General features: G+C 39.5%; 2 non-coding genes across 2 annotated transcripts; one reads left to right on the forward strand and one right to left on the reverse strand.

Moving 5' to 3' along the window:
* Positions 1–7,303: 7,303 nt before the first annotated feature.
* trnas-uga (transfer RNA serine (anticodon UGA)) lies at positions 7,304–7,385 on the reverse strand. Its single transcript has one exon. It is a non-coding gene; the product is annotated as a tRNA-Ser (tRNA).
* Positions 7,386–14,767: 7,382 nt separating this feature from the next.
* Positions 14,768–14,849, forward strand: trnas-cga (transfer RNA serine (anticodon CGA)). The gene has a single exon. It is a non-coding gene; the product is annotated as a tRNA-Ser (tRNA).
* The last annotated feature ends 3,618 nt before the right edge of the window (positions 14,850–18,467 follow it).

The following is an 18,467-nucleotide window of genomic DNA, read 5'->3' on the forward strand; positions in this document are numbered from 1 at the left end:
CTCCCAGTAAATGTTACAACTTCTTCCATAATAAAATATATAAATAAAAGAAAGCTGTGGTTATAAAAATTAACAGCACCCTCTAGCGATGTACCTCAATTATTTTAAGATAACTAAAACATAGGTAGGTTAAAGCACCGTTAGCTTGCAGCTAGAACAAAAAATGCTCAGTGAGGTAGAACAACAAAAGCCTGAGACATTCGTGACACTGTTTGAAGCACATGGCCACAACACTGACATCACACTGACATCACAGCATGACAAATACTGGCTTTCATCAGTCTTACTGTATGATAAACACTACATATGTTCAAAGTTACAGTTTAGGCATGGGCATACACACTCAGCCCTTTAGTTTCCTGCATGCTAAAAAATAAGTTTTTTAATGTTAACATTTTAACTACTAAATTCTTTTATAAGATATTCTTTTAAAATGTTCTCTTGTTCTGCTTTAGGCATGTTGAATAAGTTGGATAAACACTGCCAACCAGCCTGACAACGCATTAATGTCAGATGGTGTATGTCTGCCTGTTGCATTATTTAGCTTCAAACACTAGGTGACATTACAAGATTTTAAAATGTTTTTGGGTCAAAGAAAAGCCAAGTAATTCTCTGTACTTTCATAAGGTGATCTGTGATATATAATAGTAGAATTTGAATGTCTCTGTGATGGGTGCAGAGTGGTGCAAGACTGTTTAAAAGCATAAAGGTTTAGAACTTTTCTGAGGAATCTTAAGATCCTGGTACAGAGAGCTTCCAGACTACTGACCAGGAGAAAAGCAGATTATTAGAAGGACAGGTGAGATTTGTTTTTGTTTTTTGGTTTTTTAAAAGAGAAGTCCAACTTCTTAATAAAGGGTTTTTTTACTTGTCTACTGGACTCCTTCATCCTCTTCTTCTTCCATAATTACTGCCAGCAATCTATATATAATAGGCTGTAATAAGCAATAACAGATTTTTCTCCAACTTCTTCATAATGGATCTTTCACTTGCCGACACCTTGTGACACACACTGGCTTTCATCACTATTACTGTATGATATAAACACTGTACATATGGTCAATGTCACAGTTTAGGCATGGGCACACACACACAGACAGACACACACTCACTCACTCACACACACGCACAAGCCCTTTACTTTAATATCCTGTATGCAGGCATGTTACCTTCTATTCCACCAAGCACAGAAGTAACATCGTATTCACAACATGACAAATATAAGTGCTTTGGAAATTCAGCATAATATTTATCCCTTACTTTAATTATTTGAAAGGTAGACTGGAAGATATGCAGATGTACAAGTAGCAGAGGGGATTACTGTCACACTGGTAGACCAGCTCTCAAAGTTTGTTTTGGGTTGCCAGATCTTCCAAATTTCTTATCTATTCTAGTACCTATTATAAAGTGTGTATTCCCAAAATGATTCCTCATACCTGCCCTTGTGCAGACCTTGGTAGCGCTGCTTGTCAGTGGGTTCAGTAAGACTTTTATAAATGGTTCCTTGCTACTAGAAGCAATCTCAGCCAGACTAACAGGCATGGAATTCATGCAGTGTTACAGTTTGCTTCCATGACAGCAGGAGTACTGCTCCAATTTCAGACAGGCAAGTTGCCAAGCATGCCTTGAGGTCTTTTTCCAACTTTGCCCACATTTGTCCGAGGTTGGAGTTGGAGTGGATGGAGCTTGAGGGCTGTTTCCAGCCGTGTCAGACTCCACTGCTCTTCCTCGTCATCCATCATCCAATAGACTTCCACATCTACTCCTGCTTTTTCTTTTTCAGGTATCTTTCTGAGTCTCTTTTGTTCACTCTCTCATTCACCCAACAAAATATCAGCCATCAACTCTTGGTTTCTGTTTACATTCTTCTTCATCTTTCATTCTCCCTCTCTCTCCCTTTCTCCATTTGTCTCCCCATTTTCTATATTCTCTTTCTCTCTCTCTCTCTCTCTCTCTCTCTCTCTCTCTCTCTCTCTCTCTCTCTCTCTCTCTCTCTCTCTGTGTGTCTCTCTTGCTCAGGGTGATCTGGGATTGAGAGGTTGTTCTGGACACTTGAGGACTTTTTATGAGAACACAAACACACACACATTCAGTTCAATTCAATTGTGCCAAAGCTTTAGTGAAGAAATTACTGCTAACAATGATAGTAAGTACAACAATAATATAACTACAACAACTCCTATTACCAATAAACAATAATAATAATTATAATAATATAGGGGGTAAATATAGGCAATGGTGTGGTAATTTGGCAGAAATTCAATTTGTCTTTTACTCAGGATATTGTGTTTAGTAAGGAATTTCAGAAATCTAGAATTTAAAATGCTACACTACACATTATCTTCCCCAGGTTACTGTTCACACAGATGCCTCTGTAATTCTTAGTGTCGAATTTATCTCCGGATTTAAAGATTGGTGCTATTAATCCTTGGTTTCAGATTTCAGGGAAAAAAACTCCATTCAGGTTAAACAGTTTTAGAATAGCCAAATGAAATTTAGAGCTTGAAAAGTTTATCATTTTATTTAGTACACTGCCAGGCCCACATGCCTTCTTTGATTTTAGTTTGTTAATTTTCTCCTGAAGTTTCTGCTCAGTAATTGAGAAGTCTAATGAGTTTTGATCAGCCAATTGTAGCACCTCCAGTTTTTGCTTTTTAGGATTTTGTTGAAGATTTGCATTTGATTCTACTGTCTGGAAGAGAGTTTGGAAATTGTTTATCCAAATGTTCCAATTTTGTATTTCCAGTTCTTCCTGGTCTCTTTTTTAAGTTTATTCCACTTGTCCAAAATTGACCAATTATCTTTTTTTAGGTTTGGTTTTTGATGCACCCTTTTGTTTTAATGTTGGTTTTGCTGGTGTCTTTTCTAAGAACACATTTAGATGTTTTACTGCCAGATTGAGTCTTGTATACTTTGAACACATGTGGTGTCCAGAAAGGCATCTAAAAGTATTTGAATTTAGGCAGTACTGATTTCTTTCTGGAATTGTTCTGTGCTGTTTTGGGCCCATCTGTATGGTCACCTAGTGTTGTACAGCTTACTGGGCTGTGCGTGTGCAGTGTTAGTCTCTGTCCTATTCATGAACACAGCAATCTGGCTGTGATCAGACAGAGGGGTTTGTGGTTTAGCAATGAATGCACTGAGAGAGAAATGGTCTAAATTTGTTATTACATAATCTACTGTACTATTCCCAAGAGGTGAGCACAAAATGTATCTTCTTAAGGAGTCCCCCCGTGTCCTACCATTGACGACGTACAGACCCAGACTTTGACAGAGCTGCAGAAGTTCTTTTCCATTTTTGTTGATTACATTATCATGTTTTTTTTCTGTAGGGGCAAAAATAATTGTTATTTATACCAGATAATTTGTTTGTATTCTATTAAATAAGTTTTTTGTAGAAATCCATTACAATATTTGTTTGATGTCACACATCTCAATAGAATTTGGTGGTGTTTTGGTGGCTTCAGCACTGTGGGGCGTGGTCCTGGTACAGATTTGATGATCTGGGGGTGTGGCCAGGCTGATGTTGGGCATGGTTCTGGTACAGAGGCGCTGATGTGGGGTGTGGTCTGGCTGCTGTGGGGCATGGTCCTGGTAAAGAGGTGATGATCTGAAGGTATAGTCAGGCTGCTGTGGGGGGTGGTCCTTGAACAATTTGATTTGTTTATTTTATAGAGCTTCCAATATTGAATATATGAACCTGGAGTTTGGTAGCCCATTACTCCGAATTCCTACAGTAAAAATGACTATAAATCATGCCATGGGTACAAGAGGACGTGTACTTCAAGAATCTCATAGCGGTTTGATTTGTGTATTCAAGTCGTGATATACAGTGAACCGAATAGACATTTAAGAGGATTTTGCTATCCCATGACTCCAAAGTCCTACACTAAAAACATTTCAACATCATATGTTGAATATGTTGAAAAGTGTTCTCCAAGAATGAGAGTGAGAAGGATGAGAAATAGCATGGAAATATTTTGCACTCAAGTACACAGAATCCACAGTAAATTGGTACAATCAAATATGCTTTGGCTCTGTAGATGGCTTGTGTCAGGCTGTATGTAGTACATACAATACATGTTCTATATATATCCAGCAGTAATGATACTTGCTCTGGCAGATTTGAAGATGGCCCATGAACCCACTGAAAGGACTGCGGCAGCATGTCTGAGTGAAGTGAACGATGGATATGACCTGTACAGATCAGCCATGACCAAGCGGTGGCACTGTGTGGCACCTGCTTCACCAGCCCTGAAAAGGGTCATCAAAGACACCAAACCAGGTTTGGATGCAAAGCAATCAGCCATCTTCCCTCTAGGGCCAAGAGAACACGAGTGGCTTGTGAAGTGTGCAGCAGGACAGCAGGATCAAATCTGGCAGCTTCTGCTCCAGCACATCAAGCTGGCAGAGAGGAGAAACTTCATGTCTGGTTTCACAGCACTTCACTGTGCTGCTAAACAAGGAAACAGTGAAATGATGCACAAGATCCTTCTTCTTTCACGGCAAGATGGGCCAGGGGTTGACGTAAACACCAAGAGCTACGATGGCTACACCCCACTACACATTGCTGCTATTCACAGGCCCGAATCAGTCCTGAGTGTTCTGGTGCGTGGTTATGGTGCCAACTGCAACATACGTGACAACTGTGGCAAAAAGGCCTATCAATACCTATACAAGGACGCCTCACCCAAGGTGTGAGAGATGCTTGGAGACCCTCACGCTGGGGATTACAAGACATGAGCAGCACTTTTCTGATCCGCCCAAAAGGTTTAGCACTTTGAGTAAACTATTTCAGTCCAAGCACTGAAACACACTCAGATGCAGACCAAGATTCCACTCAGCCTTGCAGCAGCTTGACCAGCCTTGACTAAGATGAGGACAGCATAGACTATACATTCATTTCCAGAACGTTCCCCTACAATTAATGAACTTCCCCATTGAAATAGCATATTCTCAAACAGACATTTTCTCTAACTTGTCTTTCACTCTGATTTTGATTCTGTGACAAGAACCTTAAGATGTGAATTAACTAATTTGCACATGTGTATGTGTATTCAAGAGCATGAGTGTGTGTATATAGTGTAAGGAATAAACATTTAAGAGGATTTTTCCATCCCATTACTCCAAATTTCTACAGTAGAAATGACTGCAAATCACATCATGGGTAGAAGAGTACGTGAACTTCCAGAATCTACTGAAGTGATCTGATAACAATTTGATTTGTGTATTTTATAAAGCTTCAAGTAGTGATAAATATTGAACCAAGTAGACATTTAAGAGTATTTTACCATCCTACTACCTTTTCAGAAGTGCACAATTTTCTTTCATGCACAGTGGATCTGCAAGAATTATGCTGAAAATAAGATCTAACCCAGTTTGCAATTTTCCTATACCCATGATGTTGGCCACATAAAGAACTGAGCTCTGACCCACATGAAAAAGTGAATGATGCCCAAATCTGGCCAATAATCTGAGCAAATTTGTATCATAACACAGTCAAACTTCCAAAAGGAGTGAGCCAAGTGCAAATGAACCTTTCTGTGCCTCACACAGCAATGTAGTCTACGTGACACACAGGTATATGCCGTATTTTGCATTTGTACAAGAATTTGAAAAGAAATACACCGACATTGTAAAAAGCACACCGACAATGTTAAAAGAGGAGAATGAAGACTGGGTCAACATCACCAGAATATGTTTAAAAACCTTTTTGTTGCAGGCAAACTGATCCAGAATATTTCAAAACCTGTGAAGGAGTAAATCTCAGTCAGTATCTTTAAATAAACATCTGCCAGTCATCATTAAAGTAGATTAGATTAGAATTTTCTACATGGACGAAGCACAATGACTTGAAGGGTAGTGCTTGATAACTGTCCATCTTGACTTTGGATTGTACATTTTCTCTCTTGACTTGTCTCGGGACTTGAGTGTCAAGTCTTGAGATGTACTTGTTACATTCACATTTATATTTACGGCATTTAGCAGACACTCTTATCCAGTGCAACTTACAAAAGTGCTTTGTCATTTACTCATAGAATGCACCCTAGCCATTACAGTAGGTTAGAGTCCAATATACCAATGATCTAGAATACTGTAGAAATAGAGGGATCACTGCTGTTGCCAAGAAGTACAAAATGCATAAGGTCTATCTTAAACAATGATAAGTGCAATAAACAATAAGTACTAAAGTTTGTTAGACAACATCAGTATAATAAATAATACCCTACAATAAGTGCTAATTTACTTAGTCAATATAGGAGCAGGGTCATTTGTCATTTAAATATTCCATGAATAGATGGATCTTTAATCTGTGTTTGAAGACTGCAAGCAACTCTGCTGTCAGGACAGCAAGTGGAAGTTCATTTCACCATCTGTGAGCCAGGACAGAAAAGAGTCTCAATGATCCTCTTCCATGAGACTTGGAGCATGGAATTTCAAGCCGAGCCATACTTGAGGTTCGAAGCACTCGAGGTACGAATCGGGCTTTGACCATTGACTCCCTGTATCAAGGGGCTGGCCAAATTTTGGCTTTGTAGGTGAGCATCAAGATTTTAAATCTGATGTGTGCAGCTACTGGAAGCAAACGAAGGGAGCACAGCAGCAAGGTAACACGTGTGAACTTTGAAAGATTGAAGACGAGTCATGCTGCTGCTACTACTGCTGTTACTTGCAAGTACATCATCTTGTTAGTGACTTGTGGTGGGTGGGCACTGGAGTGAACAGTGTAATAGCTAAAGTGTTATAGTTATAGTTAAAGACAAAAGACGGATCTGTCCCTGGAATGCTGGTACAAGACATGAAAGAGAAGCATAGACAAACACCACTGCAATTTGCATTTTAGAAATAGTCTTCCAGAATTTTCACTGAGCTAAGATGAATGTCCAATAGTTGAAGAGTTTTTACATGCCCTTGACATCACGGAGGTAAGAAGGATGTGCTTTCTCAACTTCATGAAACAAGACACTGCTCTGTGGCAGGTAGATCATTCAGGAAAGGGTCTGGGAGTGCAAGCTCTCCCCACTGGTGGCATGATGTCTCAGCAGAAATTACTTCAAATAAGCAACTGAATTCTCTATTCTGCAAGAGACTACATTGGAGTTCTACACCAACACCTTAATTCCTGGGCCATCACAACTTATGGACAAAGCAGCTATTTCTGCATCAATTCCTAGGACTCCTACAGTTTCCCTGGCACAAAGTTGCAAATGGCATGGCAAGCGCATGCAAAAGGAAACCTAGAGGACACTGTACACTCATTCTTCCAGTAAAGGAATCAGAACAGAAACAGGTCACCTCCTTACGCTGCAAGCAGGAGTCGAACCTGCGCGGGGATCCCCCATTGGATTTCAAGTCCAACGCCTTAACCTCTCAGCCATTGCAGCTCTTGCATACTTTCGGCATTTGTGGGTTATGTCCTTGGACTTCTTCACGCTCAATTATGAGTCCCCATGTGTCATTGATTCAGGGTTGCAAATGGCCTGATATGCAAATTCAAAGACAGGACTCTCCCGAATGGTCTACTCACTATTTAGCAAGCTAATGTCAATTCCAGATAAACAGGTGCTCAGAAGCTTGTCAGAGTATTAGACTGATGCACTACCTACTACACTAATGTGGCCTCCAAGGTCTTCCACGGGAAAACGTGGGACAGCTCAAGGTGGCTCACCAATTTTGCCTGAACACTGCTTTTGTTTTTAAAAGATCACACCTAGCTGATGTAGGTGTCATGTAACGTTTTCACTGGCATGCTGTTAGTACAGGTGGGCAGAAATGTAAGTCAACAAAGATGAAACTTGCACATTGGAAATAAATTAGTGCAGGATATCGCTTGACCTAAGTTGAATGTTGACAAGCGAGTGCAGATCAGTACATTAATTTGCAATAGAATCATCAGACATATTGCAAATAGAGTCAAAGCCAAATTTGATAAAAATGCTGCATATGACATAAATCATAGTGTCGACCAATCTCGTGTTTATCACACAGGGATAGCCAAAATGCTTTGAATATTTTGCATTTTTACAAGAATTCGAAAAGAAATACAAATCATAAGCCAGCACACCGACATTGTTAAAAGAGAAGAATGACGACTGGGTCAACATCACCAGAATGTGTTTAAAAACCTTTCTGTTGTAGGCACACTGATCCAAAATACTTCAAAAGCTGTGGGATGAGTACATCTCAGTCAGTTTCTTTTAACCCACATGCACCTGTCCTTGTTAGTATAGTGTATAGTATCTCTGCTTTTCAGGTGGTAATCCTTGGCTTGATTCCCTGACAGGGAGTATTCCTATTCTTAGCGCATTGCAGACAAACCGGTGACTTGGCACCCTTTTTAGGAATGAAAACATTGAATCCTACACCCACAGTTGCTCTTGATTTTTCTACATAGATGAATCAAGTCACTAGCACATTGTGGATCAATAGTTTGATAAAACACCTGGGAGAGATTTTGGTGCCCAGTGTCGATGTTATCTCTAAGCAGACATGACAAAACATGCATACCATCAAGGCCAAGACTGAAGAGCATGGAAAGATTTTGTCAATTTCATAAACTACATCAAATGCTTTGCTGGTGTCAAATATTGCAATGACATTAAATATTGTGACTTGACTATGACTTGAAGGGTAGTACTTGGTAACTGTCCATCTTGACTTTAGATTATAAATATTCACTTATGACTGGTCTTGGGATGTGATTGTCAAGTCTTGAGATGTACTTGTTGCATTTACATTTACATTTATGGCATTTGGCAGATGCTCTTATCCAGTGTGCAGCTGATAAACTAGGTTTTGATCAAAGAGAGCCCACTGAGTTTCTTAGCCTGTGAAAAACACATTGGCAATGACTTGGCAAAATGTATGTTCAACAATGATTTGACCTAGCCATACCAAACTCAAAAGCTTTAATCTAGGCATATTGGACAGATGGATCGCACTGAGTTTGAAAGCCCTATCTTTAAAGTTGGTCATAGGGCGACCCTGTCCACTTCTCTGTATAGATAGACCTCATGTTAAGGTAAGCATTACCATAGTAAATTCCTTAAAATGTAACAAGCCAATTCTGGACCTGGAAAGTTTAGTTCCAAACAGAATGTAAAGCAAGTGCTAGATGAAATGCAATTTTTCAAGAATCTTAGAGCCAGCTGTATACTCTGTGAAAGACTGGATCACCAGGATAGGAAGTGGGCACTCTTGCTCTTTCTTAATTTGGACATCCCTTAGCAAAAATTTTTAAAAAGAGTGAGCATGCTCTCACCTCCCGCAAATAGTTGAAGTCGAAGTGGGCTTGTCTGGGAATTGAACACAGGACCTCTGAAGTGAGAATTATACCCCGAGGCCATCAAACCATAATTTAGCTCAGTACAGTCCTTTTTTGACTGGGCAGTGTTAAGAAACAGAATTGAGGTGTTTCTTTCAGTTGTGTTACTCTTTCATGAAGCGACACGAACATATGGTGCAAGACACCTGTGGATCCAAAGTAAGTATAAAGAGCTCGTTCCCGATTTGAACCCGGAATCTGTCACACCCTAAGCAAGGATCATACGCCTAGACCAACGAGCCCATTGCATTTGTTTCCCTTTGGATTTTTGTCTCATGTCCACATTTGGACACCGTCTGCTCAATTGCGCATTCTTGACTTGTTACAATTTTCATTTTATTAATTTAGAGTTCTTTTGATGACTGATGACTTTGCAACATTGCAAGGTACATACTTGACAGGTATTATTCCTTGTCATTGATCTACCACTAGAAACAATTCAAAACATGTTTGCAAGACAATTAATTTGATTTGTGAGAATGGGTCAGTGTATAACAATGATGCAACAACATGCCGGCATGTCATTGAAGGCTGAGGGAATGCAAGCCATCTGCTCTTTGTGACCTTCCACATGCTTAGCTATCTTAGGCATTCTTGAGAGACCTTAACATCAAAAGTAAGGCCATTTCAGCCCTTTGCTATGTTTTTGGCTCTACTGTTGTTCCACTACAGCTGACTTTACTACTTCACACAAATGGTACTAAAAAATGTGTCGGTAATGGGTACGGAAGCACAACCCAGTTCTGGTCCCGTAGTTCTTCCACCCTACAAAGTCTAGTTGCAAGTCTAATCTAACGTGAACGATACAGCATAGCCACTGCATTGACAGCATATTTTAAATAGCCTGTGTAAAAAAAAATCCTAAATCTTGCACACTAATACTTTCAGGTCGCAACAACAATCTTGCTGGCTATAATATTGGCCGTGACCAGATGGAGCATTCCATGTGTTGCCAATGATTCAGCAAAACACACTTTTTAAAAACCACTCAGGAAGCCTGCATGCCAACCCTTTAACATAACTCCACCAAACTCGCTGGCTATAAACTAGACCTTGGTCAGAGAGAGCTCACTGACGTTCTTAGCCTGTGAAAAACACATTGGCAATGACATGGCAAAATTAACTTTTAAGAAAACCGACAATGTATGTGCAGCAATGATTAAAAATCACTGATGGAGCCTGCGCACCAGCCCTTTAAATAGCTCTTTGGGTCACCGCAGTCGTTAGATGCTTCCAGTTATACCACCTAAAAAAGGATTGAACAAAGAAAATCGCTACTGTAAACATTGACATATATAACAAACAGCACAAAATCACACATTCCAATAACTTTGATCTGATATCGCATAGGTTTGTAGAGAATAGTCCCACTTGTAATATTATAAACCTTGGGCATTCCAAACAGTAAAAAAAATTACAAATCATGCAACCCTGAACAAATGTTAACCAAATTTAAACATACAACAATGCAGTAGAAAAAAAAAGGTTCTTTAACAAGGAGATTTTCACCAAAGAAGAAGCCATTCTTACTTCCAAGTGTGCTTCTTTTGAATATGTAGAACACAGATTACCTAAAACAATGTCACAGTGTTGAAAATGATAAAGTTGTGAAATGCCTGCAAAATGGGTTCAGCGCAACCTGCTGGTCAGAAAGTCTCCAGCCCCTTATATAGAGCAGAGCGAGACATAGCTGCTTTGGGTAGGTTCATATCCACGTCATATCCCAAGGTTTGTCTCATTATTTATTATGTTGAGTCTCATCTTTTGTGGTGGATTTCACCAATTATTTCTAATGTGGATACATTAGTATATCATTATAAGCAATCTGAGATGTAAAGCTAAGTGAATCACACATGCAGAATTTCTAACAATAACCTGTTTTGTATAGGCTGGCTAGCTGACCATTCAGTGAAATTAAATGTGGTTGCTGAACTTGTTGCAGGTGGGTCAATTTAATTTGACTTATTTGTGTTTCATTTTTAACTCAGCCGCGTGCCATGACGCATAAATTAATTTGAGAATATTTTGTTCTAGCTGCAAGATAGCGCTAACTTATCCTAGCTATACTTTATATTTAGCTTGAAATAATTGAGGTTCATCGCTAGAGGGTGCTTTTATTTATATATATTTTTGGATTATTGATCAGGTAAAAACTAAAATAGATGAGGTGGACTTTTTCTATGTATCATATGGAATTTGAGTATATGAGTGATTGCTACTATGTAAATGTATAAGAATATGTAGATAAGATTATTATGAGATCATCCTTTATAATCAAACAAACAACTACACTATATGATTGTATTAAACAGCTACATGCAAAATCATCCTGGCTGACGAGGTTTTTTCACGATAATGGCTATTGGAATTGTCTAAAAATTTTGGTTCTGTAACAGATAGACTGAGTCAAGGATGCACGTGACAAACCATTTTTCTGTTATCCAAAAACAATCAGAAAACATGGGTTCATGTACATTACCTTACTGATGTATATTTTAAAAGTATTCCAATACACAGATTAAATTTTAGTAACTGATAAATATATTTGACCTATGGATGTCTACTAGAAAATTAGAATCGTGACAAAACAAACCGATAGGTTATTGGCGCATGTATTTCATTTGAGGTGGTGTTGTATTCAGGATATGGAGTCAATCTCACTCTGATGAGGAGTGGAACTCTGTAGCCCAGGTAGTTGTTCCAGCATCATACCAAATACACATATTATCACTAGCACATGACCATCCCCTGTCTGGACACCTAGGTATCAGAAAAAAGACAAAACAACAAATTCTACAACATTTCGTTTGGCCATCGATTAGAAGTGATGTTGGACACTGCCGTTCATGCCTTACATGCAGTGAAAACCAAATCAGGTCATTCCGTCTGTTCCTCTGTGCCCCATTCCAGCAGTTGGTGAGCCCTTTGAAAAGGTGTTGGTTGATTGTGTGGGCCCTTTGCCAAAGACCCGTTCTGGTCATTGCTACCTATTGACTATAATGTGTGCTGCCACCACGTACCCTGAGGCTATTCCCCTTCGATCCCTAAAATCGAAGAGCTGTTATTAAATTCTGCACTACCTTTGGATTGCCCAAAGTTATACAATCTGACCAAGGCATGAACTTTATGTTACACCTGTTCTCCAAGATGACAATTGAACTTGGTATACAGCACCAATCCTCCAGTGGGGAAAGCTTGCACTCCCAGACCCTTTCCTGAACGATCTACCTGCCACATAGCAGTGTCTTGTTTCATGTAGTGGAGAAAGCACATCCTTCTTACCTGCGTGATGTCAAGGGCATGTAAAAACCTCTCTTCCATGTCATGTACCAGCATTCCAGGGACAGCACCATCTTTTCTCTTTAACTATAACTATAACACTTTAGCTATTACACTGTGCCCTCCAGTGCCCACCCACCACAAGTCACTAACAAGATGATGTACTTGCAAGTAACAGCAGTAGTAGCAGCAGCATGACTCGTCTTCAATCTTCCAAAGTTCACACGGGTTACCCTGCTGCTGCGCTCCCTTCGTTTGCTTCCAGTAGCTGCACACATCAGATTTAAAATCTTGATGCTCCCCTACAAAGCCAAAAATGGGCCAGGCCCTTGATATATTGAGTCAGTGGTCAAAGCCCGATTCATACCTCAAGGGCCTTGAACCTCAAGTATGGCTCGGCTTGAAATTCCATGCTCCAAGTCTCATGGAAGACAAGCATTGAGACTCACAGATGGTGAAATCAACTTCCACTTACTGTCCTGACAGCAGAGTTCCTTGCAGTCTTCAAACACAGACTAAAGACCCATCTGTTCATGGAATCTGAAATATGACCCTGCTCCTATATTGACTAACTAAATTAACACTTATTGTAGGGTATTTTTTATTACACTGATGTTGTCTAACAAACTTTAGTCCTTATGCATTTTGTACTTCTAGGTAACAGCAGTGATCCTTTTATTTCTAGAGTATTCTAGATCATTGGGATATTGGACTCTAACCTACTGTAATGGCTAGGGTGTATTCTATGAGTAAATGATAAAACCCTTTTGTAAGCCACACTGGATAAAAGTGTCTGCTAAATGCCTTAAATGTAAATTGTAAATGTAACAAATACATGTCAAGACTTGACACTGTAGTCCCGAGACAAGTCAAGAGTGAAAATGTACAATCCAAAGTCAAGATGGACAGTTACCAAGCACTACCCTTCACGTAATTGTCAAGTCACCATGTTTAATGTTGTTACAATATTTGACACCAGCAAAGCATTTGATGTAGTTTATGAAATTGACAAAATCTTTTCATGCTCTTCAGTCTTGGCCTTGATGGTATGCATGTTTTGTCATGTCTGCTTAGAGATAATGTCGCTACTGGGCACCAAATTCTCTCCCAGGTGCTTTATCAAATTATTGATCCACAATGTGCTAGTGTCTTGATTCATCTATGTAGAAAAATCAAGAGCAACTGTGGGTGTAGGATTCGATGTTATCATTCCTAAAAAGAGTACCAAGTCACCAGTTTGTCTGCAGTGCACTAAGAATAGGAAGACTCCCTGTCAGGGAATCAACCCAAGAATTTCTGCCTGAGAGGCAGAGATACTATTTACTATACTAACAAGGACAGATACATGTGTGTTAAAAGAAACTGACTGAGATGTATGCATCCCACAGGTTTTGAAGTATTTTGAATCAGTGCACATACAACAGAAAGTTTTTTAAACAAATTCTGGTGATGTTGACCCAGTCTTCATTTTCCTCTTTTAACAATGTCGGTGTGCTGGCTTATGATTTGTATTTCTTTTTGAATTCTTGCAAAAATGCAAAATATTCAAAGCATTTTGGCTATCCCTGTGTGATAAACACGAGAATGGTCTAAACTATGAGTTATGTCATATGCAGCACTTTTATCAAATTTGGCTTTGACTCTGTTTGCAATATGTCTGATTATTCTATTGCAAATAAATGTACTGAGCTGCACTGTCTAGTCAACATTGAACTTAGGTCAAGCGATGTCCTGCACTACTCTATTTCCAATGTGCAAGTTTCAACTTTGTTGACTTAGATTTCTGCTCACATGTCCATTCCAGTGAATGGTTTACATGACACCTTCATCAGCTAGGTGTGATTTTTTAAAAACAAAAAGAGTGTTCATGCAAAAATGCTTAGCCACCTTGATCCGTCCCACGTCTTCACGTGGGAAACCTTGGAGGCCACGGTAGTGTTTTAAGTAGCGGATCAGTCTAATACTCTGACAAGCTTTTGGGCACCTGTTCACCTGGAATTGACATTAGTTTGCTAAAATAGTGAGTAGACCATTCGGGAGATTACTGTCTTTGAATTTGCATCTCAGGCCATTTGCAGTCCTGAATCAATGATATATGGGGACTCATAATTGAGCCTGAAGAAGTCCTAAGACTTAACCCCAAAGTGCCCAAAGCATGTAACAGCTGCGATGGCCGAGAGGTTAAGGCGTTGGACTCGAAATCCAATGGGGGTTCCCCGCGCAGGTTCGACTCCTGCTTGCAGCGTGATGGAATCAGATGTTTTTCTCCTGATGGCTTTGCTGGAAGAATAAATTCAGAGTGTCCTGTAGTTCTCCTTTTGCATATGCTTGCCATTCCATTTGCAACTTTGTGCCAGTGAAACTGTAGGAGTCCTAGGAATTGAAGCAGAAATAGCTGCTTTGTCGATAAGTTGTGATGACCCAGGGATTAATGTGTTGGTGTCAAGCTCCAATGTGGTCTTTTGCAGAATAGAGAATTTAGTTGCTTATTTGAAGTGATTTCTGCAGAGACATCATGCCACCAGTGTGGAGAGCTTGCACTCCCAGACCCTTTCCTGAACGATCTACCTGCCACATAGCAGTGTCTTGTTTCATGTAGTGGAGAAAGCACATCCTTCTTACCTCCGTGATGTCAAGGGCATGTAAAAACTCTTCAACTATTGGACATTCATCTTAGCTCAGTGAAAATTCTGGAAGACTATTTCTCACATGCAAATTGCAGTGGTGTTTTCCTATGCTTTTCTTGTACCAGCATTCCAGGGACAGCACCATCTTTTCTCTTTAACTATAACACTTTATTTATTACACTGTTTACTCCAGTGCCCACCCACCAAAAGTCACTAACAAGATGATGTACTTGCAAGTAACAGCAGTAGTAGCAGCAGCATGACTCGTCTTCATTCTTCCAAAGTTCACACGTTACCCTGCTGCTGCGCTCCCTTCGTTTGCTTCCAGTAGCTGCACACATCAGATTTAAAATCTTGATGCTCACCTACAAAGCCAAAAATGGGCCAGCCCCTTGATACAGGGAGTCAATGGTCAAAGCCCGACTCGTACCTCAAGTGCTTCAAACCTCAAGTATGGCTCGGCTTGAAATTCCATGCTCCAAGTCTCATGGAAAACGAGCATTGAGACTCTTTTCTGTCCTGGCTCACAGATGTTGAAATGAACTTCCACTTGCTGTCCTGACAGCAGAGTTCCTTGAAGTCTTCAACCACAGACTAAAGACCCATCTATTCATGGAATATTTAAATGACAAATGACCCTGCTCCTATATTGACTAAGTAAATTAGCACTTATTGTAGGGTATTATTTATTATACTGATGTTGTCTAACAAACTTTAGTACTTATTGTTTATTGCACTTATCATTGTTTAAGATAGACCTTATGCATTTTGTACTTCTTGGCAACAGCAGTGATCCCTCTATTTCTACAGTATTCTAGATCATTGGTATATTGGACTCTAACCTACTGTAATGGCTAGGGTGTATTCTATGAGTAAATGACAAAGCACTTTTGTAAGTTGCACTGGATAAGAGTGTCTGCTAAATGCCGTAAATGTAAATGTAAATGTAACAAATACATCTCAAGAATTGACACTGTAGTCCTGAGACAAGTCAAGAGAGAAAATCTACAATCCAAAGTCAAGATGGACAGTTATCAAGCACTACCCTTCACGTAATTGTCAAGTCACCATATTTAATGTCGTTACAATATTTGACACCAGCAAAGCATTTGATGTAGTTTATGAAATTGACAAAATCTTTCCATGCTCTTCAGTCTTGGCCTTGATGGTATGCATGTTTTGTCATGTCTGCTTAGAGATAATGTCGCCACTGTTACAATGTGAATGTAACAAGTACATCTCAAGACTTTACACTCAAGTCCCAAGACAAGTCACAAATGAATAAATACAATCCAAATTCAAGATGGACAGTTACCAAGTACTACCCTTCAAGTCATTTTGCTATTGTATTTATTCATCTATGTAGAAAAATCTAATCTAATCTACTTTAATGACGACTGGCAGATGTTTATTTAAAGATACTGACTGAGATTTAGTCCTTCACAGGTTTTGAAATATTCTGGATCAGTTTAACTGCAACAAAAAGGTTTTTAAACATATTCTGGTGATGTTGATCCAGTCTTCATTCTCCTCTTTTAACATTGTCGATGTGTTTTTTACAATGTCAGTGTATTTCTTTTCAAATTCTTGTACAAATGCAAAATACGGCATATACCTGTGTGTCACGTAGACTACATTGCTGTGTGAGGCACAGAAAGGTTCATTTGCACTTGGCTCACTCCTTTTGGAAGTTTGACTGTGTTATGATACAGATTTGTTCAGATTATTGGCCAGATTTGGGCATCATTCACTTTTTCTTGTGGGTCAGAGCTCAGTTCTTTATATGGCCAACATCATGGGTTTAGGAAAATTGCTAACTGGGTTAGATCTTATTTTCAGCATAATTCTTGCAGATCCACTGTGCATGAAAGAAAATTGTGCACTTCTTAAAAGGTAGTAGGATGGTAAAATACTCTTAAATGTCTACTTGGTTCAATATTTATCACTACTTGAAGCTTTATAAAATACACAAATCAAATTGTTATCGGATCACTTCAATAGATTCTGGAAGTTCACGTACTCTTCTACTCATGATGTGATTTGCAGTCATTTCTACTGTAGAAATTTGGAGTAATGGGATGGAAAAATCCTCTTAAATGTCTATTCCTTACACTATATACACACACTCATGCTCTTGAATACACATACACATGTGCAAATTAGTTAATTCACATCTTAAGGTTCTGATCACAGAATCAAAATCAGAGTGAAAGACAAGTTAGAGAAAATGTCTGTTTGAGAATATGCTATTTCAATGGGGAAGTTCATTAATTGTAGGGGAATGTTCTGGAAATGAATGTATAGTCTTTGATGTCCTCATCTTGATCAAGGCTGGTCAAGCTGCTGCAAGGCTGAGTGGAATCTTGGTCTGCATCTGAGTGTGTTTCAGTGCTTGGACTGAAATAGTTTACTCAAAGTGCTGAACCTTTTGGGCAGATCAGAAAAGTGCTGCTCATGGCTTAAGGGCTTGTAATTCCCAGTGTGAGGGTCTCCGAGCATCTCTCTCACCTTGGGTGAGGCGTCCTTGTGTAGGTAGTGATAGGGCTTTTTGCCACTGTTGTCACGTATGTTGCTGTTGGCACCATAATCACGCACCAGAACACTCAGGACTGATTCGGGCCTGTGAATAGCAGCGATGTGTAGTGGGGTGTAGCCCTCGTAGCTCTTGGTGTTTACATCAACCCCTGGCCTACCTTGCTGTGAAAGAAGAAGGATCTTGCGCATCATTTCACTGTTTCCTTGTTTAGCATCCCAGTGAAGTGCTGTGAAACCAGACATGAAGTTTCTCCACTCTGCCAGCTTGATGTCCTGGAGCAGTTTGGTGTCTTTGTTGATGTTTTTCTGGGCTGGTGAAGCAGGTGCCACAGAGTGCCTCCGCTTGGTCATGGCTGATCTGTACAGGTCATATCCATCGTTCACTTCACTCAGTTTTCCATAACACTAAAGTATTATCATTTTTTTCCATAACACTAGTGGCATAACACTGCTGATTTTAGTTTTCTCTATATTTTTTTCTTTGCTGTTCCACATTTTTCGAGTGTGGTTTGAAAGCAGTTGGTAACACTCCTTTAACCAGGACCCGACACAGGACCTGTCACTAGTTCACAACAGACAGTGATATAGTTCATTCAACTATATAACAACTTAAATGGTCTGCAGTAGGGTTTTTATTATATGTTAGCCAGCATAAAGTACTCTGCTCAGTCAGTTTATTTGTCATGTACATAACAAAGACA

This window comes from Electrophorus electricus, chromosome 15, assembly GCF_041902795.1.
Source record: "Electrophorus electricus isolate QZ-2024a chromosome 15, ASM4190279v1, whole genome shotgun sequence".
NCBI classification, from domain to species: Eukaryota; Metazoa; Chordata; class Actinopteri; order Gymnotiformes; family Gymnotidae; genus Electrophorus; species Electrophorus electricus.